Source organism: Podarcis muralis, chromosome 2 (assembly GCF_964188315.1).
Source record: "Podarcis muralis chromosome 2, rPodMur119.hap1.1, whole genome shotgun sequence".
NCBI classification, from domain to species: Eukaryota; Metazoa; Chordata; class Lepidosauria; order Squamata; family Lacertidae; genus Podarcis; species Podarcis muralis.
In genome coordinates, this window is record NC_135656.1 from 78,910,032 (window position 1) to 78,922,221 (window position 12,190).

Here is a 12,190-nt window from a genome sequence, read left to right on the forward strand (position 1 = left end):
CCTGACCTCGTTTTTATTTTGTTGGTAAATTTGTGGCTCTTCCCACTGATGGCCATCAGCTGCCACGTCACAGGTAGCGATGATTCAGACTACAACGTTTATCCCTGCCAACAAAGACGACAATAAAGACCACTTCCTGTTTAGTAATTAAATCTTTAAGACGTGATAGTCTGCATCGTGAGGGTTTCTGTGACACGGTTGTCTCATTTTGGAACAATAAATAGCATGAGGTTTGTCTGATTATTATTGTTTTTAACGGTCAGGGCATAGTGTTGCCAGAGAAATGTGTATTCAGTGGGGCTTCCTGGTGAGTAAGACTACAACACATTTTCTCCATGAAAAAAAAGGAGACTCGGGGAATTAAAGAAAACAAAAAAAACACCCCTAAAACCTTCCAAATGTACATTTTTGTGTTTGTTTGCAGCTGTCGCTGAGTTCCCATTCTGCTACTCCCCCATCTAGATTTTATCTGGACACTATTCCAGTCATATTGCAAACGTAATGATATCACAACATCAAGAAGCCAATCAGATTTGGTTACAGGGCAGCATTACTTGCCGAGAGCAAAGACTTCTCATAACTCTAGAGAAGAATGGAGGAGGCAGGATGAGAGAAAATACTCCATCGCTGAGGAGGTAGATAATGTCCCCACTTTCTGTCTCTTATACCTGCCCCCTACATTATGGGTACACCTTTTTTCTTCCTTCCAAGCCCTTTTCGGATAACTGACCAAAAGGAGGGTTTCTTTTGACACCCTCTACCTGGTTTTTCCAAAGCACTCTTCAGTAGTGAACTCAATTTGTTGAGTCCCTATCAATTTGGAAGCAAATTGGGCACAGGAACAAATCCATTCGTTCCATCCAGGCTGGATTGCTGCAGCTGTACATAGGACTAGCTTTGAAAAGTCTCTGGGAGTTTCCAGGGGTCTAGATTGCAGCTGGAAGGAAATGGGTGGGTGCATGTCCATGTTACACCAATCCTGCAACAGCTGCACTGGTTGCCAATCTGCTTCTGGGCACGATTCAAAGTGTTGGTGATTACCTTTTAAGGTCCAGGATACATGACCAGTTCCTTCCATTTTATCCTGCCTGGAATGGATCAGGAGAGGGTCTCTTCTGTGTCCACCTAAAGCTGAAGTTTGTATGAGTAGCATAAAAGGCAGGGCCTTCTCAGTGGCTGCACCTAAGCTATGAAACTCCTTGCCTCAAAGTTTACCCCCCTACATTGCTGCATTTTACTCACTTTCCCCCTCTTCCTATTTAGTTGCTTTATCTTGTTTTTATGAAACTGTAATTTTAAATGTTGCAAGAAGGGCATGAGAAAGAAATACATTGTAAGCAAAACATAATAATACTGGCACATCCTCTGTACTATCATTTAAGACTGATATTATGTTACAGCTGCTATTTGAACCCAGTCGGTATTAATTCTTCAAGCAACATCACAACTTCAAGCAACTTCACAACTGGTGATGCAATGGAATGTTGGCTCAAGGAAGTAATTGCATATTATGCAGAAAAGTTAGTTTAAGTGCTAAGTAATATACTTAAGTGGTGAAGATACTTGCTGCCTTGACCCAGCAGGGCATCGTAGCAGATGCTAACCTATGGCTTAGCCCCAAACAAAAGCAGCCATCATCTATGTTCAAGATAAATCATTAACTACTGTCTCATTCCAGGTGTACACAGGTACGGGGGGGGGGGGGATAGGTGATAAAATTTATGTTTGTAAATATAGCTGTCAAAGCTAATCCTGTTACTGGCAGATTAAGATGTTATCCATGGGTTGTTAGTAAGGGAATACAATATTTTCAGGAAATCATGCGCCAAGTGTGTAATTAGTTTAAAATGGCAAAGCCGCACAATGCTCTATTCATTGTATTTGACATCTTCCCACATACAAATAGCAGAAGTCTATAGGCAGATAATGAAAACCAATATCCATTGGTAGGATTCCATTCCTACAAAGACATCAAGAGATTCGACCAAGGCACCCTTCATAAGTATTAAATGTATTAATAGCAAATGGCCTTTTAAGATTCTAAGTGAAATTCTTGTCCTATAGCCTACTCTGTGTTTATATAAGAGATTTAGATTTGTCATAATTGCAACACATGAGAGTAAATGGCAAATGCCAGTCTCCTTTGCTTACTTCAACTGCAATTTGCAAAGGAACTTTGACTTTCAGGGTGTGCTTCGAAAAGCAAAGTGTTATTTGCTCAAGTGAGTGAGCAACAAATACCATTTGCTTCTGCCTAGAAGACCTAACTCTGTTGTGAACACGGGTTAGCTCCAATCAGTGGCGTAGCGTGGGTTGTCAGCACCCGGGGCAAGGCAAGTAATTTGCGCCCCGTAACCCGTGGATTTGCGCCCCCTAACCTGTGGATTTGCCCTAACCCCAGATGTTGGCCCCCCCTGCACCCCCCACGCTACGCCACTGGCTCCAATAGTATAAGATAAACAGAAATTCTGTGCTTGCATAATGGTTAATCGAACAGAATATGATTTTGGGAAATTAGAATGCTTTTATGAAGTTGAGTCATGATCAGAGGGGATATTTGTATTTTACTGGTTGTTAGGTATTGACATTGGCTTAGTTTTAAGGTGCGGCATGCACACACATGTGCATGGGGTCACAGATATCCACCAAATATACCACCAGGGTCGAGCACATACACACCCAGCACATTGTATACCCTTCTGGAGACTTCCCAAGTCTAGTGAGTGGCTTCTCATTCACAGGCATAATGGAGAACTGCTGCAAGCATAAATCATACGCTTACACACAAATTTAATTCAAATTATTGCTTATCACTGGAAGCTCTGACAACTACACAGAGATTCTCTATCCCTGCTCCAAAACCCCAAAATTGTATTTTCTGCCCCCTCCCCTCACATTCATTATAGCTTATTAAAATTGAGGGGGTTTCCTGGTAAGCACACCTTGTCATTACTAAACTATTAAACATGAATTTAAAAATACTTTTTGATTTTTTTGTTATTTCCCTATTACCCATGTTTTATTGAGATTGACTCTTTTCCTTTTTTTCAGTTGCTTGGCAAGATCACAAAAGCTAGCCATGCTTCATCGACTACTTGTTAGCTGCTTTTTGGCTGGATTCACTTTCTCTGTGTTCATTATCTTCTGGCAAGGATAATAAATATTGCCTTCAGAAAATCTTGGCTTAAGATACATGGCCAGCAGACCAAAAAGGCAAAGTATTTCCTTGGATACATAGCTGTGCATTGGATTGTGGCCTAATAAATTAAGAAAAACACCACCATCTAACAAAACAATATTTCAAGTAGAACATATATGAGCATCTGCATTCAAACTTACCTTTGATATCTTAACTTTCACTCAATCCTCCATCCTAGTTCATTGTTCAATGCACGCTACCACTGGCGGAGGAAGAGGAGTGCAGGGGGAGCGCACCGCCCCCGGCAGCGCAATCCTGGTGGGGTGCCATCGAGGCTGCCCCCCCCCATGCTGGGCGCCACGCCCCCACAGGCGGTGTGCCACCCCCCCCCCGGACACACGCCACACCCCTGGGCGCACCATGCCCCCAGGATGTGTGCTCCCCAGTGCTGCTACATAAAAACTCCAGCTTATAAAACCTAGATTATTCAAGGATCGTAATTACACATGTGAATACTACTAATAATAATAATAATAATTTATTATTTATACCCCGCCCATCTGGCTGAGTTTCCCCAGCCACTCTGGGCGGCTCCCAATCAAGTGTTAAAAACAATACAGCAGTAAATATTAAAAACTTCCCTAAACAGGGCTGCCTTCAGATGTCTTTTAAAGATAAGATAGCTGCTTATTTCCTTCACATCTGAAGGGAGGGTGTTCCACAGGGTGGGCGCCACTACCAAGAAGGCCCTCTGTCTGGTTCCCCATAACCTCACTTCACGCAATGAGGGAACCGCCAGAAGGCCCTCGGCGCTGGATCTCAGTGTCCGGGCTGAAGGATAGGGGTGGAGTAGTTCTGGAAATGGGCCTCACAATCTAAAGCACAACTTGTCAGGAGAATTGTTAGCAAGCAGCCCAAGCCTAATGGGTTCTTCATCTTCTTGTGTATCTTACTCAAAAGGGGTTCATATGATGAAAGCCCCTTTCACCTCATAGGCCCAACTACCTCCTGTATGTGGAAAATGAAGCTGTTACCATCTTGGCCTTTGCTTCAGGCAGCAAAATGTATTGAGCTGGACCTGCTCAGTCTCTTTTCTGCCTAAATGGCTTCCATAGACTACACTGGCTCTAGACAAATGCTATGCCTAGACTCTTATATGATCTCTGTCAGGCCCTCTGACTAATAATAATAATGGTGATGATGATGACGATGATAATGATAATGATCATAATAATAATTTTATTATTTGTGCCCTGCCCATCTGGCTGGGTTGCCCTAGCCACTCAGGGTGGCTTCCAGCAAATATAAAAGTATAAAAGCACAATAAAACACCCATCATTAAAAACTTCCATATCAAGGGCTGGCATCAGATGTCTTCTAAAAGTAGTTATATATCTCCTTGACATCCAATGACAGGGAGTTCCACAGGGTGAGCACAACTACCGAGAAAGCCCTCTGCCTGGTTCCCTGTAACTTCACTTATTGCAGTGAGGGAACTGCCAGAAGACCCTCGGAGCTAGATCACAATAGTGTTTGTTTATAGAATTAAATGAACAAAATTTATATGTAGCTTGATTGTAAGAAAACCTCCCAGTGGTTCACAAAAAATATAAAATAAAACATTAAAATTCATTATTAAAAGCCAGTTGAAAGCAGTTATTAAAAAAAAAAATAATTCGGAAAATTATTAAAACCAACAGCAACTAAAAAGAAATAAGACACATGTAACTTCTACTTGTCTGGATAGGCTTCCCTAAACAATATTCGACCACCTCTAAATCTACCAGCCTATTTTGCTATATTTATGAGAATGTGCATTAACTGGCTTATCAAAACCTGCCCTTTTGTATTCTCCTGTCTGGTATATAAGCTGACAGTCATATTGTGAGCTACTAAGGCTAAGACAGATTCTGTAGTAGCTGTAACAAATTCAATGGGCTAAACATTGCATCCCCTCATATGTGACTCCAATCCAGAGGGGCATCAAGATGCCGTGCCTTTGGTACACCGGGGCGGGGGGACACCCCCACCCCAGATTTGGTTCCAAATAAGTTCAGGTATGGGGCTAATGCATAATTAGGGTTTTAAAATGGCTTCTTAGGCAGCACACCTGGCTTCAGATCACTTCTAGCTTTCAGGAATATTTGTTCATATTTATAGAAGTATTTATTTACTACCCTTTCATAAAATTCCAGGGCAGTGTGCAGCAATATAAAACCATTAAAAAAAACAATAACATAAAAAGCAGTGGAAACTGGTTGCATCAAGTAAGGAACCGAACAATTCTTCACCAGGACACAAAATGCTACAGACTTAGTCAGTTCACATCCTGACATTCCTTCACACCACCCCTCAAAAAAGAAGAATATGCCTCAGCCCTGAGTATATCATAGCAATGCTGCCAGGCTTGCTACAGCACTGTAGTTCAACAATGTTTGGAAGGAAGCGGGTTCTGTAGTCATTGTCTGTCCTCCATATTAGCAAAAGGCAGGAGTTGTTCTATGGCAACCAGCTAATGTTGGCCACATGACCTTTGTCAAGTTACAAATCCGAAAATTGTTAATTGTTGGGGAACAAAAAAAGACTTATTAGCAAAGGACTGGGGGAGAGGAAAAAACAAGCTGTCAGTGAACATGGAGGGCAGTGTCCATGGCCTCATGCTTCAGGGAACAAACTTGCTCATTGGACGGTTTATTTGTTCTTTCTGTTTTAATCTCCTTCTATCTTTTCTCTTCTCTTCTCTTCTGACCTTCCTAATGAATTCTAGGGGGGTATTTTTGAATCATGGTGATATCATGGGTTCACCCCCCTCGCTTTTACTTTTTGAATGTAAATTCTTTTTTGACATTCTTACTTATTGCCCAGCATTGACTCCTTTTTGACAACAAAACCAAACGCTCTTTGGTTATGCATAGTTAACATTTTGCTAATGGGAAGCCAAGATTCTCTCAGCAGCTCAACAACATTTTCTAAAGCACACTGGCGTTGTTGTAGCAACTGGTGGCTGATCTGTGAATAAAGCAGATGTCATTGTGGCAGGATAAAGAGAGAACAATCTATCACCCAGATACTGCCACTCCTCCTGCCCAAACAAGTCATCAAAATGACAACGTTGGTGCCACAGCCATCAATTAGGGGCTCTGCATCACCTTTACTCTTCTCGTTATGAAATAAATTGGTGTTATGCGACTAATGTTAAGAATGTGCCAGCTCCCTGCCAGTGGCTTTCCCATGGAGGAGGCAAGACGTTGCCAGCTGCCCTTAGGCTTTGATTGATTCCGCACTTTCATCCAAATGGGTCTGGCCTAAATAAACACAATGTATATTCTCAGAAGTTTTCCTCTCCAGGGTTAAATCTGAATTCAGTTCATTAAACATGCAATTGGACATGGGCAAGCATTGAAATAATCTGACTGGTACCCATACTTTGTACAAAGGCAGTGAGAGAGGATAAATTGCCTTTCTAGCTTCTTGTTTTTTTAAAGGTTTAATCTGTTTGGGCATTCTCTTACTCTGAGATTCTCACCACTTGTGCTTAGAGTCAGCGTAGCTGATGACCCTCACTCCACCTTGTCATTTTCCTTTTGCAGCAACAAAACACCAAACAATATTTGATGGTTGCACAGAACACTCTCTGGATGGTGAATTTGAAATCTGGGCATAATTCAGAAAAAGCAAAGTGCAGGAATTCACTGCAATCGATGAGCTTGAGGTGCCCAGTAAAGTACTTAAGTCCCAATGATTTAAACAGAATGAAGCCATGGCTGTCTGTCAGTTTTATAGACTGTAAGGTCTTCTTTACATTAGACCTGCAGACATTAGATCTTCTGCACTCTGTTAGCATTTTCCATATTATTTAAATGCCACTAAACATCCAGGAGCAAAATCATCACAGGATGCTGCTGTGTACCTCAGGAGGAAGAACTGCACATTAAGCATTACTCAACATTTTAAAATTATTACATTGATTTCTAAATTTAAGAGTTGACTTAGCAATAGATGCATGATTATTGAATTCTGTGGCTTTTTTGTGTATTGTCTTTTGCATTTTGGTTTCTGCCACAAGGTGAAACTTTGCATGAAAGTGGCTACTGGTCCTAATCCTAACTTTCTGGGAGTTTCAAACTGTAAGTTTGTATGTTATTGCAAATATCGCTGTTGCAGGGATGAGAAATGATATGGAAATAATGCTGTGTACTCATGATGAGTGCTTCAGGCAACCACATTCACTACATGAGGAGTGGAATAAAAATATATTGTTCTGTGTAGCGTGGTTGTGTGGAACAGTGGGCCTGCAACATTAAGGTGATTAATTGGTAATGATAATCTCTTTTAAAAAACACACCACACAACAACTTTTGATCAACTAAAAAGATAGTTCAGTTTATCAGGCTGCACCATTTTGAAAGAGGCATTCTTGCTACTCTCAGTACTCTGAATTCAACTGATGAAGACTGGGATATAAATAAATATTACTTTCTCTCTCTCCCTTCCTAAATAGGGACTCTGTCTTCTCAGATGATGCTACAACACACACACGTTCTCTAAAAGCAAATAAAAATATTGTTTCAGAACAATGGTTTTACTGTATGCAAATTTGTGCAAGTTTGGTTGGTTAATCTGCTCAGATTTCTTTGGCAGATGGATCTAGTTTTCATATGAAGTAAGAAGCTCACACAGGCAATTTGGGTGTTTTGGAGTGTAAGGCTTTTGTTCCCCTCCTCACTGTTGCTCTTCTGTTTAGCAACGCCACCCCACATTATCTTAATTCATCCCTGGCTACACTTCTTCCCAAGTGGATTTGATTCTAGAGCTATGAAGGGGAGAGTGACACATCAGCCACCCTTGAGGAAAAAAGTAATACACAGTCAGCCATGATTGCTGCAGTTAACAATGACACGGGCTCTTTAGTAAGATAGCACTGAAGAGTTTTGTGAAAGTACGGTATAGTGATTAGCTTTTCCCTCACAACCTTTCACCTTGGGCCACTTCCAGGAGTACACAGTGTACAGAAATTCCTGTTTTCACAAAGCTGCAAGTTTCATCGCTAGGCATAAACTTTCTGGTATAAAAGAATTGTCTCTGGAATGATAAGGGTGAGAGGATTGGCAGGCTGTGTGCCTTTGGCAACTTTTTTAGAAAACACAACATCCTCCCCCCCTCCCCCCCACTTTGTAGCAAGCAAAAATAAATACCTTGGTTACACTGAGGGTAATTTGCTGCAAAACACAAATCTTTGCTTCTAGAATGTTCTGCTTCTTCCCTGCTTTGATATTATATGCATTTAAGAGGGAAACAGTCCTTAATAGCCAATTAGGGGTCCCAGTGTTTTGAACAGAGAGCGAGAATCCTTCACGCTAACCCAGTGCCAATAGGACCATAATGTTTGATAAAACCCAAGTATTGAGTTAAATACTGTGAGCGACATGTTGGCATGTGCTGCATATAAATGCCTGAAAGCAAACCCATTGCTAGTAGGAGTGCAGGGTGAAATCTGGCTTCCTTTCTTACTCTCATGCATACATTTTTCAGATTAGCTCTGCTCCTAAGAGCAATCATTTTTGAATACTGATAGATGAATATTCAAAGCTGAGTCTGAGAGCTGGTGCATTTTTTTAAAGTTCACAAATTGCAAAATGAGAGTGCCACATTCACTAAAGTAAATGGCTATTCAAATTCAAGGTGCTAAACTGTTTGTTTTAGATCAGGAGATCCATTTAAGATCATATGTAAGCCTATGATTTTACAGGCAAGTTTACTTGCTGATTGAATACTGCTTATTAAACAATTCAAAATCAATAGCCTTGGGCTACAATCCCATACACACCCAGGGAGCAGTCCTAAGTATGGGAGGCCAGTGTAATTTACACTGGTTTACAGTAAGCTAGCATAAAGTATTGTTGTTTAGTCGTTTAGTCGTGTCCGACTCTTCATGACCCCATGGACCAGAGCACTCCAGGCACTTCTGGCATAAAGTACACCAGATGGAAACTCTGTTCAGGAGTGGGGCTACTGCTGATCTAAGCCTGGCAGAGAGAAAACAAACCTTTAAAACTGAGTTTGACTTACACCACCTTTTTGTGGCATAAGTCCACTGGGTTGGCAGGTCAGGTGACTGAGCTGTGCAGATTTAGGATCCAGCAAAAGTTCCAGTCTCCCGCACTCAGTTCCTCCTTCTCCTGGAACACTTATTTTTCAGGGCTTATGCCAGCATAAGAGCCACAGGTCTTGGGATGAGGGAGTTATGCCAGCATGCCTCCAGCTGAGACAGGATGGAGGAGTTACAAAGGCACTGCCTGGCTGCATCAGGAATTGGCCAGCTGAGGTGGAGGTCCTCAAGATCCAAACTTGCTCAACCTGGCAGATCCTGGGTTTCAGTTGCCCCCTTATATGGGAAAAAGTCACATTAAGCTCAACAGAGCTTACTTCAAAGTAGACATGTTCTGTAACGGCATAGCTTCAGCATTCTTGGGTTGTTTTTAGAGGTTTTCATATGTCGTGTTGGGTAGGCGTTCCATTGTTTTGGTTTGCTTGCCTTTGCTCCTCCCTCATTTCTTATTATTGTTTTGAATTATCTTATTGTGCAAGCAAGCTCTAATGCTGTAAGCAGTGGGGTAAAATCTATACATAAATAAATAAAAGTGTGTCTTCAAGGAGGTAGTACATCATTGGGCAGGGTCCGAATTGTCCTGGAATGGTGAAATCTTCTGCAAGCTCTCTGGTGTTCAAAAGCACATTCATCCTGCACCCATAGCGGATTAGTCTTGTTGTCATTATTATGTGGACAAAGTGATTCATCGCATTATTCTCCCACCTGGCCTGGAAAGATCCATGACAGCCATTATCAGGAACAGACAGCACTGTTGTGGGAACGTGCCACTCCAGCTGAAAGAACAGCGTAGTTGTTGGTGCTAAATGTTATGGCAGCAGCATGAGAAAACCATCACATCAATCCAATTCAGATCATAGGAGGAGCTCTGCTTGGTCATGTCAAAGGCCTAGCCAATTGTTCTGTCCCAGGCAATGGAGGGAGAGATTCCAACCACAAACCACTAGTCTCAGCTCAGGCTCTAGTAAGCAATGCCAGGTCCAGCAGGTCAAAATCAAAGTGAGGTCAAATTCCCTTGAACAGGGTCAGCTGAAGTAGAGGTCTGGTTCCATTGAGGTCAGTCAACCAAAGCATAGTATAGATCCGGATAAGCAAAGTCAGGCAAAGCAAAGGTCAAGGTCCAAAATGAGGCACGTAGCACCTTGGACAGCTCCAAGTGGACTATAGGCTAGACATCAACTGGGCAGGTTTGAATGTTGCTCCAACAAGCAGCCAATCCAGACTGCAGCTCTCTCTCAGCCGCTTGCTCATCCAGATGAGTGGAGCCTCTACTCTTAAAGGGACTCAGGCTATTCTCAGAACCAGTCAGCACGGGGGAAGCTGAGATTCTACTATGGTCCTCAGCTGGAGCCTTCAGAGTCTGAGGAAGATGGCACACTCTCTTCAGGATGGAAAAGTGCTGGCAGGGATGTCAAGGAGTCGTTCTGAGTACAAATCCTCCTCCTGGTACAAGATGTCCCCTGTATCCTTGATCTCTTCCCCTGAATCTTATCCCTGGCTCATGCCACCAGTCCAGCATCTCAAAGGGACCAACCAATGCCTATGGGAAGTCCACAAGGCATAAGAGCCACAGCCCTCTCACACTGTCGTTCCCCAGAGACTAATATTCAGTGGCATGGTGCTGATTCTGGAGGGAGTATATAGCCAGCATGAGTAGGCAGCGGGGAGGAGAGGTGAGTGGAGGAAGGAGGGGGATGGAGCAAGGGAATGAAAGGAGATACCGTGACCTCCCTGCCCCTGCAATCAGTAGCGTAGCAGCAGCCACAGTTGTCTCTGTTGGATTCAAAGTGGTTGAATCGTAGAAGGGCAGGATCAATTATTTTCCACCTTTGATTTAATCCAAGCCAGAGGCAAACTCAGAAGTTTTAATGTTAACTTTATTTTCAAGGTGAACAGCATGAGTCACCCAATGTCATATTCTGAGCCAAGGAATTACAAAGCTCAGAAACATCTTGATCATACCTTAATGAACTTGTTCTCTACTTGTGGCTGTCTGGAATGTCTGAAATGATCTGTTATGGATTGGTATGTGAATTCTCCTTTATGGCAGGAGGGAACTGGAATTGAAAGAGGGGTTGATGCCTTTCATTTGCAGAATCCAGATGTTCTTTAACATGGTGGGATCAAAAAGCTCTCCTCATATAAGGCATCTCAAAACATAGGCAAAGGTCTACAATATGAACTCTTCCATCATTAATCACTATATACGATGCAGTGTCGTAGGACCTACATGCATTTCAACCACCATGAAGACCTACACATTAGTGCAAGTCTCCACACCTACATGTTAACCCAACTGCGTGATTCTTTTGAGTAAATGTGTTCACCTAAGCAAACATGGGTTGTCTGCAGATACACAGCGATCTTCAGTCACCTTGGTGTTGTGCAACCCTCTGTATGCATTCCTCTTTCACCCACTGAGTCCCACCAACAGTGAAGAGGATAGGAAACTTGCTCATACACATGTCTGGCAAAGACATTCTGCCACCCCAAGCAACTGGTTTATGTCATCCAAGAGATGCACTCCCACATCTTTGCAATGTTGAAGAAGACACTCAGATTATGAACAACACTCAGATTATATGCAAATAAACTCAATCTGAGTCCGAACATCTTCTGCCACGTTACAAAAGATATTTGGAAGCGGCTCTTGGGACACATACTGCTTCATTGGTATACCTAATAATAGGACTGGCCGAGCGAATGCTTGAGGTTTTCTGTGGAATCATCTGAGCCTATTCGCATGAAAACTCCACTGCTCTGGTCCTGAGAAACCCATATATATCCACAGCATTCCACATAGGTGTAAGATCAAAGGAAAGCCCCCGCCCCCAGCATTCATCCAGCAGCAAAGTTTCTCCACAGAGACCTTATGTTCCATACATTTATCGCCTGGTCAGCACTGTCAGCTCTATGTAACATCAAGCACCAGTAGGAAGAGG